Raw genomic sequence first — 14,250 nt, forward strand, 5'->3', positions numbered from 1 at the left:
GGTAGGAAGAAAATGTGTCCCAACCATTCCTCCCTTGTAATGTCTGTTATCTCCCTTATTGTCTCTGTTTAGAAAATTAAAGGAAAGCTAAGTTACCTCATTATATCTACAACACCTGAAGCTGCCGTGTACCTCAACTTTATGTTATGAAATTCAAGGGATGATAGCCGCCCGAATGTAGACTCCAGTACCTGTAATGCTGTCCTTCCCATTTACTTCCACATCTATTTACAGACTGCTAGCAGCAGCCTTGCTGCTCTTTGAATAAAGATTCCATTGCTCACACTGGGTCCTATGATAGGCTTCCTAAGAGCTGGTTTTTATCAACCTTAATATGTTGAAAAATTATGAAATTGATAAACATTACAGCTTTCTGTTTTGTACGTTAACCACATAGCTGGTGGTCAACAAACACAAGTGCAGCCAATATCTGAATAGGAAGCAATATCATTAGACACAGCAACTTCAAAATCTATAGTCACAGAGTGAACCATTGTGACTTATAAATGGCCAAATTCTATTTCTTTTACTATGGTTGCTATTTATTCCATTAGGTTCCTCTCTTTCTCTCTCTCTCTCTCTCACACACACACTCACACACAACCCCTTTGTTATTCTCTTATGACTGTATCAGCAACCACATCAATAGAAACGAAGAATATAATAGGGAAAAATATGAATCCATTTAGTTCCAGGTCTAAGGTGCACATAAGTAGTCCCCTGGGCCTACAAGGTCATAATAATGAGCTGGCACAATGCCTGCCCATGCCATCTGCTGTTCTCCAAGGCTGCTGTCTTTATCTATTGCAGAGTATCCCATAAGCAGACTAGACTCAGTATTGTCTCCTTTACTTACAGAAGACTTCTCAGTCTAGGAACAAGGAGACACCCAATAATACTCAGCTAAAAGCCACCTGCTATAGAGAATGCTGAGGCACAGATTTAAAAAAAGAAAGAGAGAGAGAGAGAGAGAGAGAGAGAGAGAGAGAGAGAAAGGAAAAAACACCGAGATGATAATAGCTATTTTTACATTATTAGTATTTTTCAAGGTCTTTTATGACATCTGATGTCCATTCTGTTGGTCTCTCTCTCTCCCATTTTAAATGAAGTCGTTAAGCTTTGGAGCAGCAGTTGTCAAGCTATCTTTATTAAATATTAAAAACTACATTTGATAAGATTTTATAATGTTACTTAACTAATACAATGAAACTAATTTATCTAACCAAGACTGCAAAAAAGTCTTAATTATATATGATCCTCCATGCTTTTTTTCTCTTGTCTTTCCGTAATGCATTAATAGATTTCTATGTCAGTGTATGTATGTGTTTTTACTTCCCCTTAACTACAGGGATTTGAAAAGCAATCTTATGAAAACACAGGTTAAAGTAAACCAGAAATGGCCTACTTTGCTTTCTTTAGCGTTTGGTCCAAATAGCTTGTCTCCAAATACTTAAATATGAAGATTCAAAGTAAATCAGTTAGAGCATAATAAAATATCAGCATGTAGATTAAATTTTTCTTACTATTGGATTTTATTTTCCACTTTTTGAATTTTTAGATAAATAGCTCTCAGCTTTGAGCTGGTTAAAATGGCGTGCACTATTTCAGCTGTTAGGGATGTCCCTGAGACCAAGCTCTTTTTGTCATGAAAGTTTATGCTAATGAACCACACAGCCATATTCCTAACCAAGAGGTAAAAGATCTATACTCTGAAAACTCTAAAATCCTGAAGAAAGAAATTGAAGATGACACAAAGAAATGGAAAAACATTTCATCCGCATAGATGAGAAGAACAAATATTGTTAAAATATCTGTATTACCTAAAGCAATCCACATTTAATACAATCCCTATCAAACAAAATACTATAGCATTTTTTACAGAGCTAGAACAAACAATCCTAAAATTTTCATGGAATCACAAAAGACCCCAGGTAGCCAAAGCAACCTTGAAAAAGAAAAGCAAAGCTGGAGGTAACACAATTCAGAACTCCAAGTTTTGTTACAAAGTTGTAATAATTAAGACAGTCTGGAACTGACATAAAAGTAGACATATAGATCAATAGAACAGAAAATAAAACCCAAAATGGAACCCACTACTACATGGTCAATTAATTTTTGACAAAGAAGGAAAGACTATCCAATTAGAAAAAGGCAGGCTTTTCAACAATTGGTGTTGGGGAAACTGGACAGCAAAATGCAAATGAATGGAACTGGACCACTTTCTTACACCATTCACACACACACACACACACACACACACACACACAAATCAAAAAGGAAGAAAGTCCTAAATGTGAGACAAGAAACCATTAAAATCCTAGAAGAGAACACACCGGTAGTAACCTCTGTGACATCAGCCACAGCAACTTCTTTCTAATTATGTCTCCTGAGGCAAGGGAAACAAAGGCAAAAATAAACTATTAGGGTTTATCAAGATAAAAGACTTCTGTACAGTGAAGGAAACAAACAGAACTAAAGGGAAAACTATGGATTGGGAGAAGACATTTGCAAATGATATATCTGAGAAACAGTATCCAAAATACATAAAGAAATTATCAGTTTAACACCCTCCAAAATGATCCAATTAAGAAATGGACAGAAGACATGAATAGACAATTTTCCAAGAAGACATCCAGATGGCCAACATATGCACTTAAAGATATTCAACATCAGGGAAATACATGTCAAAACTACAAGGAGATATCACCTCACACCAGTCAGAATGGCTAAAATTAACAACAACACAGGAAACAACAGATGCTGGGGAGGACACAGACAAAGAGAATCTAGGGATGCAAACTGGTGCAGCCACCCTGGAAATAACTAACTAACTAACTAAATATATATATATATATATATATATATATATATATATATATATACACACACACATATAAACATGGTGTTATTTTTAACTTTTTGAGGAATCTTTGTACTATTTTTCAGGGTGGCTGCACCAGTTTGCATTCCTATTATATATTTCTATTATATATATATACTGTCTATCCATTTGCCACTTGGTCACTCAAATACCCACATGCACTTTCTTCTCACACTTTTGTCATTTTCAGCATCCAGTCTAGAAATATCACTGGGTCACATTCCAGGATATCAGAAAACAAAGTAGTCCTCTAGGAAACAATTGTGATGATTTCATTTACTAGAAAATGCCTTGGTTAACACATTTGGCTGTCCTCACAGGGAGATGCACACTTGTCAATCGTCCACTGTGAGCATGGGTGCTGCTTTCCTGGTCTCGCATCCTCCTTGGCCACATATGAGGACTCCACTGGCAAGACTGCCCATCAACAAGTCTGTCCAGCTTTGGTAGCCCACATGCTGCTTGACATAGGTTTGTAGGTCCAGGAAATTGCTTTAGGATTGGAAGAATTACAGGTTTTTGTAGGTCAAGACTGTGTTTCTCTGCCAATATCATTATTTCAAAAACACTAAATGAATGATCAATTTCCTCCTTGTCAGTTCATGTACAGTTAAACCACAAGATTTCATCTAATCATTTTTTAGGCTGAATGATTTTGTTCTTTTACTTTCTTTTACCCCTGGGCCCCATCTCCCATCTCCTCCTCCAAACTGACACTGAATTCCTTGATACTATGCAAAATAGGAAACTTGAATTGAACAGGGAAGAAAATATCTTAATTCTAATCTTTGCTAAGGAATTATTCTCATTATTTCACAACGCACTTCAAGAGAAAACCACTGGCGTGACAAATCACGCCAGTGTCAGGGTGTCATACTGAAGCTACTGATATTCAATCCAACAATGTACCAAGGCTCTTACCATTCATTAAATTAGGTCTAACCACAGTCTAAACCACCTCCCTGACCAGATTTCTTTTCCTTTCCATGTCTTTTAAGATACTGACAAACAATAGCATGAGTTCATCAATTACTGTCAATAAGTCTATATTTCACGTAATCATTTTTCCTATATAACAATTCCAAATATCAAATCCAGTATTAATTATTAGTCTTAAAAATGAGTGACACAAAACCCTGTTTCCTGTTTCCAAAAATACCTTTATTATTATTTCTTTAGCAATAATCAGATAATTCTCTAAATAGTCAATTAGGATCAGTGGTGATAACAGGTGGTAATTTTATTTCCTCACCTCCAGGGCTTATTTATCAATGTGTTGAAACATTTTTGATTGTCACAATCTTTGGGAAGTGCTACCAGCATCTAATGGGCAGAGGTCAAGAATGATGCTACATATCCTACAGTGCAAGGACAGCCTCCTCCCTTCCCCAACAAATAATTATGTAGCCTAAAATATTAATAGTGCTGAAGTTTAAAAAAAAAAAAGAGACACGGAGCAGTTTTTACTTTTCAGTCTTTCTAATAACTACCATTTCTCCTCCTTCTCTTTCTCCTTCTCCTCCCCCCCTCCCCCTCCCCCTCCCATCCCCCTCCCCCTCCCCTCCCCCTCCCCTCCCCCTCCCCCTCCCCTCCCCCTCCCCCCTCGCCTCCCCCCTCCCTTCCCCCTCCCCTCCCCTCCCCCCTCCCCTCCCCTCCCCCTCCCCTCCCCCTTCCCCTCCCCCTCCCCCCTTCTTATTCATATTCCTATTCATATTCGTATTCTTCCTCTGCTTTGCTTCTGCTTCTGCTTCCTCTTCTCTCTCAACTCCAATTTCCCTCCCTGTTCCAAACTTATATTCAGATGTGCCTTTTAGAAAATTTCACTCCTATAGCCTAAGGAATTAGCATTGTTGTTTACAGCCAGCACACATAGAATTATTAAATGCTAGTTACTAACATTACAAAAATGCCAAATGTAAAATAATACTCTTCTCATTGAGGATGATTTTTAGAGGTATTGTTCATATACATGTGCAAATTACATGTCATGTTTACATTTATAAAATCCAGTTTCTTTAGGGAGACAATAGTAATAATTTTAAGAAAATTTGGGTACAGATTTCACTTTGGTTCAAGTGAGCTAGCTGGAGTCCTTAGAAATCATTTATTCCACCCCTTCGATTTACATATGAGAAAATAAAGCTTCAATCTTGAATATAGATTAAACATGTACACTTTATATTCTACTGATAGCCATTTTACAATACCATTTTTGTCGTCCTTATCTCTTTCTCTTTTACACCGAGATATGGTGTTATGTAATAGGTACTTTGTCTACCACCTAGATATTCAACACTAATATATAATTATTTTATGAAGTTACAATATATAATTATTTTTATGAAGTTACATTTTTTAAAGATGTATTTTATTTATTTTAGAGGGAGAGAGAGTAAACAGAGGGAGAGAGACAAGCACATTCCCTGTTGAGTGGGGAGCTTGACCAGGGCTCTATCCCAGGAGCCTGAGATCTTGATCTTGTTGTGCCCAAGATTGCGAATCGAGAAACCACCAAGGAGCCGACATCGATGCAAACACACGAGGGTTTATTTACAAGCTCGAGCTTGGGTCCAAGTATACCCCATGCAGTGGAGCAGGGACTTGGACCCGGAGGTGGGTTTCAGCTTAGTTTTAAGGGCTGGTCTAGGGGATCTTCAGAAGGGGTGGAGGAATTTCTCAAGTTCTGTCTACATTCTGATATGGGGCCTTCAAGGGCATTGAGCTCTGTTATTCTAATAGGGGTTTCCTGCCCTTGGCTTGGGCTCTGTTCTCATTCTAATAGGGGCTTCCTGCCCTTGGCTTGGGCTCTGTTTTTATTCTAATATGGGGCTTTCTAGGACATTAAGCTGCAAGCTGTTTTCTTCCTGTAAGTGAAGTAAGGTAAAGTTCAGCTCTTATTCACAGGGGCCTGGGAGGGCTGTACTTGTGCTAGCGCTGAACTTAAGGTGGAATGGCCTTAATTTTCTCCGCCTCCACAATCTGAGCCAAAATCAAGAGCTCAATATTTAGCCAACTTAGGCACCCAAGTGCCCCTGAAGTTTCACTTTTTAATACACGTTCAAAGCAACATGTTTTAATATGGTTTATGCCATTAAACTTCAAAAAATAAAGTATAGGGCAATTCACAGAAACGATACGATATTAAACATAAAATGAGAAGAATGGAGGAAATAAAATGAGGGCTATGGAAGCTAGAGGGGTTAACTTAGTCAAGGAGTTGCTTTTCACTGAAATGTTCATAAACATTATATATATATGTATATATATATATATATATATATATATATATATATTTATGATAGTCACACAGAGAGAGAGAGAGAGAGGTGCAGAGACATAGGCAGAGGGAGAAGCAGGCTCCATGCACCGGGAGCCCAACGTGGGATTCCATCCCAGGTCTCCAGGCCAAAGGCAGGCGCTAAACCGCTGTGCCACCCAGGGATCCCGATAAACATATTTTTTAAAGTAGGAAACACACACACAGAGAGAAAAAAAATAAAAAAAAAACATTTACGAGTGTCTCTAACATCTCTGAGAGAGAGAGAGAGTGTGTGTGTGTGTGTGTGTGTGTGTGTGTGTATTTCTCAGTGTTAGTGTTCAATGACACTGCCTTTGTTGAACTGGAAAGCAGATATTATCATGAAAAGGAGGATAAATGAATAAAAACCTCATGCATTTCCCCCAGGGAAGAAATTAATTGATCCAAAAAAAAATCCATCTATCAATTGAACAGGAGAACACGCAAGCCATAAAAGAGAAAAAACAGATTTTAATGAATAAAATGATCTTAAAGATAAAAAGAGTAAACGGGATAATGAAAGATTTAATTCAAAGGGATTTTTATAGCAAATATCTCCAAGCACATGGACTAAGATCTATAATTTGTACTGCCTATATAGCCTTTATATATTCTATAACACAAATATATGTATTATATACTTGCAGATATAACTTGTAGAGAGCATATAAACACACACTTATGCATGTGTATATATAATACTTTTTATGTATAATAAAATTAAAGGGAGAATTTAATAAATCCACAGGAAGTATAGGATATTTATGTCACCAATCCTTCCTTAAGGGATTAATAAGACAAACAAAACTGAGTGAGTTTTGGAAGATTTGAAGAAAAAATAATGGATAATTTTGAATTTATGGACATATAGAAATGTAGGAGTTTGTGAGATTTGGGAATTGATCAAAGAGAAAAATATAACCACTAGAGGCAGTAACACACATGAGTTTTGGTGGGTGGCACTTGGAGGAGATATTTTTTGGAAATATAGGGAGTTTCATGAGGTGAAATTCCTCACAGCATGAGACCATCCTGAGACTTACAGCATAGGGGCCACCATCTAGAAGGGAGGAAGAGTAAGGGAATTCTCAGGAAAGAAGAAGGTCTACGAGGGGGCTGACATGTTTAGGTGATGTTGCCAGGCACCATAGTGGGGAGTCCCTGGGTTAGAAAATTTGAAGGGTCATAATAATTTGGGTCTTATAATAACAAGTCTATCTTATCAATGGGTGACAGCTATTGGATGAAGTTTTGCAGCATATACCAACCAAGTAGGCTCTAAGTGGCTAGAAACTTATTATTTGAGCTATTATTAAAGTAATTGATGTGTAAAAATTTGAATTTGGTTTCTGTGGACTTTTAAGGTAATTAGCATCAGCTGGTAGAGTAGAAGTAGGAATCAATATACAGGGATAATCTTTGGCACATTTCTTTAACAATAAAAAACTGCATCCAACATTAAAGAAAATATATTCTCAGCATATGCAGGGTTTTTCACTAACTGATCCCATTTTCAAATTGCAAAAGATCAGTAGTAGCAAGCAGAACATATTTTCTCCACAAAATAATAGTGTGAAGTCAGCAGTAAGAGTATCACTATCCCCACACATTTTTACAACTTGGAAACATTTTTTAAAAGGAACTTTGCATCAAAAAGAAGACTAAAATATTTGGAATTCAATGATATAATTCCATATTTTTAAAATATTTTATTTATTTATTTGAGAGAGAGAGAGAGAGAATGAACAGCAGCAGGGGGAGAGGGAGAAGCAAACTCCCCACTGAGCAGGAAGCCTAATGAGGGGCTCATCCCAGGACCCTGGGATCATGACCTGAACCAAAACCAAGAGTCTGACACTTAATCTACTAAGGCAGCCAAGCACCTCTCAGTGCATTTTATTTAATCCCATTGATTCTATTCTTCTTCCTCAGTAATCCATTTTTTGTAGCTTTTGTAGCTTGCAAGATGTACATAAAACAATGTGGCAAAATTTCATAATTTTGTATACAAGAAATGCCAATCCAAATTCCATAATAACTATTAAAATACTCCAGAGACTTTTGGGAACTATACTCACCTCATATCTATATCTAAATTGTTAGTCTATTTTATATTAATTTTTTGTTCATCATGTCTGGTACACTACCACAGTTTCCTTCAATATAAAATAATGATAACTATGGTACTTGTTTCCTGGACTTATGGTGAGATGTATATGTGATCATTTGTAAGTATCCTTAAACTCTACCTGACACAAAGCAATTACTCAATATTTTTATATCGTTATCAATATTATATGTTTATTTATATCTGTTTAAAAGTATAGATTTACTAAGTATTATTAAGTATTAAGTATTATTAAGTATTGAAGTTGCTGAATCAAATACTTGTACATTAAAGATTGAACAATTTTCATCTTAACAAATATACAGGAACGCCTGGATGGCTCAGTGGTTGAGCATCTGCCTTCGGCTCAGGGCATGATCCTGTGGTCCTGGGATCAAGTCCTCCATTGGGCTCCTCTTGTGGGGAGCGTGCTTCTCCCTCCTCCTGTGTCTCTCTCTGGGTCTCTCATGAATAAATAAATAAAATCTTTAAACAAAACAAAACAAAACAAAAACCTCAAAGATATAATACATTGGAGCACGAATTCGGAGGGGAAGATTACTTTCATTTAAGATATTCATTCTTGTGTTGGTGTCACTATAAAGATTATAGTACCAGTTTTAGTTAAGATAATATTGGATCAGCAGCTGAAATCTGACAAAGTGATTTCTGCCAGCACCAAATCTGATTTTTTTTAAAACATATTGTCACATAAAACTTTCTTCACTCTACTTTGCCTGCATTTAATGATATATTTTAAGTATCAATGACAGCAGCAGGAAAGCACTTTTCTTGTTTCTTGCAATGCTCAACCATAAATCATATCCAGTTGAGCTCATCTATTGTTATCCAACTGTTCTAGCTCATTATATACCATCCTCATATTTACATTAAAGAATTCCAGTTTATGTTTAAATTAATGGTTCATGCTTATGTATAACCAATTACAAATCTGAATTGAGCAGTTCATCACTGAGAATTCACAATATAATATAAATACAAGATATACGTATATAGAGGTCAATATATACAATTAAAAAAGAAATAACTCAAGAGAACACATGATTAACTACAAAGACCAATACCTATGAAAATCAATAGGGCTTTATTGATAAAATAAATATGATCTATGTGTCATGTATTGATTCAATATTCATTTTTACATATATATTGATAACTCAATATACTATATAGTGTTGATTTTAAAAGTATGATTTTGATTTTTATTGTATTATAATCTACTGTGATGTACATATGGGCATGTATTGCGGTTAACTTACATTACCTTTTGTTTTAATTTATTTTGTTTTGTTTTTTACTGCTTCCCCTAAACTATAAGGTCTGTAACCCTAAAATGCTGCAAACCTGACATAGAAACTTCACTTCCCAAAGCCTCTTGCTAAAAGAGTTTTGATTTAATGAGTATTCTTTAAAAATTAGGATTAGAAAAGTGGATTTTATTCTCATCATTTTATTCTCAGTGAAATGAGAAATAATTATATAATTTTAATAAAAGATGGTATAACTGAATTTACATTTGAAAAGATTTCTGGCTGCAAAGAAGATAAATTATTCTGAATTAAGTGCAGAAGGAGGGGGAGCTATTAGTAAGTTTGTACTGTTGCAGATAATATATAATATTGGCTTGGACTATGGTGATAGAAGTGAACTAAGAAATGACAGGCTTTTGTATATATTCTAGGCTAAATCAGTTAGTGTAGACCCTCATGATATCACTGGCTTAGCATGTGAAACATACTTTTCACATCAGTGTTCAAAGCTATATAAGTATAAACTGACGTAGTCACCAAAAGATTAAAGTTCTGGGTCTTTTTAAAATATTTAATGTATTTATTTATTCATTATTATCATTTATTCATGAGAGACACACACAGAAAGAGGTAGAGACTCAGGCAGAGGGAGAAGCAGGCTCCCCGCAAGAAGTCAGACCACAGGATCATGCCCTGAGCTGAAGGCAGACACTCAACCACTGAGCCATCCAAGTGTACCTAAAGTTTTGTTTTGAATGGGACTCTATAGCCTTTCAAGATCTTGTCTTCTTTTTAATTAAATAGAACATAGTGAAAGAAAACATGAAGAGTCTCATTGTAGATTGGCTTTTTTATTAATGGACTTTTGTGGGAAGTAGTTTATTTTCATTTATGCTCACTTTTCATTGCCTAGAACTTAGTTACTTTATTCCATATACTTATAAAGAAGACTGGAAGATATAATTAATCTGAATTCCTGAGAGGAAATGGAAATTGTCTCATAAACAATTATATAGTTTCTGCCAAAAGAAGAGAATAAATACATTCAGCTTTGAAGATATTGAATTATTGGTAGCAAAATAGCCAGTAGTCAGTGAATATTTCGTTAGAGAGTCATTTTTAATTCACAGAGAAACTTGGATTAGAATTAGAGTTTGTAGAAATTTAGAAAAGAGTTCATGAGGGAGATAAAAATCAAAGTGGATTTATTTAAAGCTAGGAAGACATTAAAGACATATTTTTGAAGGTCAAGATATTCCACATTATATGAACATTATAAAAAGTAAATATAAAATGGTAGAAGAATGTAAGATGCATGTAAGGAATAATGACTTTTTATAATTTGGTTAAACAATAAAATATAATCGAGTTTGGAAAGTCAGACTTTAAAAATATGTGCATCATATCACAGATTTCCTTGAATGCCAAATTGAGGTGTGTGAACTTTATCTCATCAACAATTGGGATATATCAAAAAGCTTTTGTGAAGTAGTATGATAAGATTACAATGATGTTTTGAGCAGGTTACTATGGAAACATAGGACAAATTTCATTGAAGTTAAAAGTCTGCTTTTAGGGAGTCATTCAAATATAATGGAAGTAAATGACAATGTGTATTTTAGGATAGTGAGGAACCCTTACAAGGAACATGAAGGAAATACAAAGTGAAAAATTGGAAGGAAACAACCCACAGTAGAACTAGGATAAGAAAACAGTAAAAATAAATAAATACAGACATACATACATACACAATACACAAACAAATAAATAATTTGATCACCTAAGTAATGATACCAATGTCAGAAAATAAACCATATGTGAATATCAAAGTTAAAATAATAGTAGATCCACAAAAAATTAATTTTCAACTATCTGAGGATAGGTATGCAAAATACACATGTACAAATATAATTTCCAAGTTTATCAGAAATTCAATAGATTAAAAAGTATACATCTTTTGGTCATAATAAATAATATAGATGCTTCGGCACACTATTATGAAAAACTTACCCTCAAGTCTTTGCAAATGTCTAATTTTTAAGTTTTAGTGTCTGTGTAAGATGTGTTGCACACTTTTACTCATCATTAAACCTTGACAAAACCACCTCCCAGGTGGTGGAGATTTTCCACATTCCATAAAATAGTGAATGGAATTATTTGGCTAAAATAGAGAACAGTGGTTTCTCTTGCATTCTCTGTGAACTCCTTAACCATATGTGGAACACTTTTCCCTTGCTTTCCCTCTGTGACATGATATGCTCACTGGGATTAGATTTATCTTTATGTGCTGTGGAAAAAGGCTACTTTGTTTCCAATTGCTCCATTCATGGAGGAGAGAGAAGAGATTCCTATTTTAGATTTTGGTCCAACTTCTAAACTTAAATTCAGTTTTATCGAGTACATGTTGATGCTTAATTTCTCTCTGGCCCATTGTGCCTAGAATAAATCTGTCTCAGAATTTGTAGGGGCTGTGGATGATTTACTGGCAATATATTTTCTTCATCCATTCCATACACACTACATGGAGACCCACAGTGTCCTCCAGCACATGAAGAAGTAGCTTGGAGACCTTAAACCTTAGAAGTAAGAAGTTAGAAGTAAGAAGTTATATTTGATATATATGGACTTTTTATCTCTGCATATTACAATGGCTATTGTCCTCAGATGTATCTCTAGGTTAAACCAGTTCTAACTATGGGGATAGGGGATAAGTGTTAATAGTCTTTTTGATCACTAGACCATGGCTAGATTGAGCAAGATAAGAGAGGAAGTTTAGTAATTAAGACAAGCTTAACTGGGATTTCAAGCTTAAGAAGCTAAAGTGGGTACATAAAAGCTTGCTTCAAATTTGTCTACTTAGAGTGGAAAAATGACTTCCTATGTTTTGGAAATTCAGTCATACATGGAGACCTTGTAAAGATCAGTACAAATTTATGTGAAAACAGACAAAATGTAAATATACTGATGGGGTTCATGACATAATACCTTAAATTAAAAAAAAAATTCAAAAAAATACCTTAAATTCTAGTACTGTAGCCTATTAAATATCTTAAGCTGAAAATATTTGTTAAAAAATGGTAGAAGGAGGAAGGACATTCTGACCTTGCTCCCTTGTCTCTTCCTTGAATTCAGTCATAAAAGTCCTGTATGAATAGTACCCTGGTTGTACCAGGAGAGAAAATATTCTTGCCACTAGAGATGGGAAATTTAAGACCAAGAAATCTGTAGAAACAAACATTATTAAACTCTTATCTTCCTAGTTACTTCTTCACCATTTACTATTCCTGGTACAAACCACTTTGTCTCATCAATTCTTTACAAGCTTATTATTTCTTTTTGGAAAACATAAAAAAAAATTCTCTGGTCACTTCTTCAGGTATTTATTCCCTTGTAAAGACTGTCATGTAAATATTTTAAAAAATCAATAAAATGTTTATGCTTTTCTCCTGTTAATCTGTCGTTGTCAGTTTAATTCTCAGACTGAGCTAGAGACCCTAAGAGAGTCAGAACAAACTTTTTCTTTTCTTACAGTACAAGTTTTATGAACATGGGTAAGTGGATCTTTCTTAGTGTATCTTAGTGTATACATTACAAAGGCAAAAGAGGAAACCTTATAGAGAATAGGTCAATCAGAAGAAGAAGAGGAGGAGGAGGAAGAGAGGAAGGGGGAGAAAGCAGAAGGAGAAGAAAGGGAAGGAGGAGGAGGAGGAGGAAAATCACCCAATGGGACTATCCCAACAACAAATATTTTGAAGAGTCAAGTTTGCAAAGAGATACAGTGAAGGAAGGGATGAAAACAACGTGAAAGTCATTCTTACCTTACTCTAAACATAAGAAGAATGAAATAAAGGGGGCGGGGGAGATAGCAGATTGAAGGAGTTGTAGGGAGGGGAGTGTTTAAGGGAAGATCTGTGGAAGTGAAAGACACATATCTGACCAGTCTTATTAGAATGAATTAAGAAAGAAGCTGGAATTTTTGTTGCTCTTTAATTGGAAAAGGTAATTGGAATTCAAAGAGTCTTGGAAAGCTATGAGAAAGATCTTAAAAGGACAAACTGAAAGTTGTAGAGAAACTTCAGATATAAGATTATTGAGAAAATGTCTTTCAAAAGAGGAGATAATCAAAATTAGGGGGAGAAGTGGCTCTATCTGTTGAAGGCATTATCAATAAGAATTGACTGTACACTTGGCCAGTTAATAGTAAACAGTCCTAAGAGCTGCCATTGGGTAATATTGTTGTTATCACTTAAATAGTTTTTAGACAGAAATACTGTGGTACTCAGTAATAACATCCCATATATTTTTTAGGTGTGTTTCAGGTAGATACAGTTGTTGAAGGTTGAGGCAGGTAACTCTAGTCAAAAGAAAAGTGCCAAAACCTTGTAATTTTTTTCCCCCACTGTGGAGAAAAATGTGGCTGGAGTAGAGAAGTTATTTTCTAAAAGTTTCTCTTTTCTCTAGGCTGCCCCTTCCATGCATGTTGGTTAGAGAAAGTAGCCTTTTCTTGACATTTTTTTTTTTTCTTTCTGTCATCTGTGCATCTGGACATTTTCAGCTTCTCCAGCACCCAGTCTGGGATAATCAAATATAAACAAGGAAACTCAACCTTGTGTCAATTCTGGGTCTAAACTCCCTAGGCAGCTAAACTTCTTTGCTTTACTTTTAAGTCTCTTTGTGTTAGTTATATGTATAA

The 14,250-nt window shown here is 35.2% G+C and overlaps 1 long non-coding RNA gene across 1 annotated transcript in view; it reads right to left on the reverse strand.

The window, feature by feature from the left end:
- Positions 1-445, reverse strand: part of LOC125752396 (uncharacterized) — an 81,716-nt gene extending 81,271 nt beyond the window's left edge. Inside the window, exon 1 of the long non-coding RNA XR_007401829.1 lies at positions 192-445. This is a non-coding gene — a long non-coding RNA (uncharacterized LOC125752396). The remainder of the gene's footprint in view (positions 1-191) is intronic.
- Positions 446-14,250: the final 13,805 nt, after the last annotated feature.

The sequence above is a fragment of the Canis lupus genome, chromosome 13, assembly GCF_003254725.2.
Source record: "Canis lupus dingo isolate Sandy chromosome 13, ASM325472v2, whole genome shotgun sequence".
In the NCBI taxonomy this organism is placed as follows: Eukaryota; Metazoa; Chordata; class Mammalia; order Carnivora; family Canidae; genus Canis; species Canis lupus.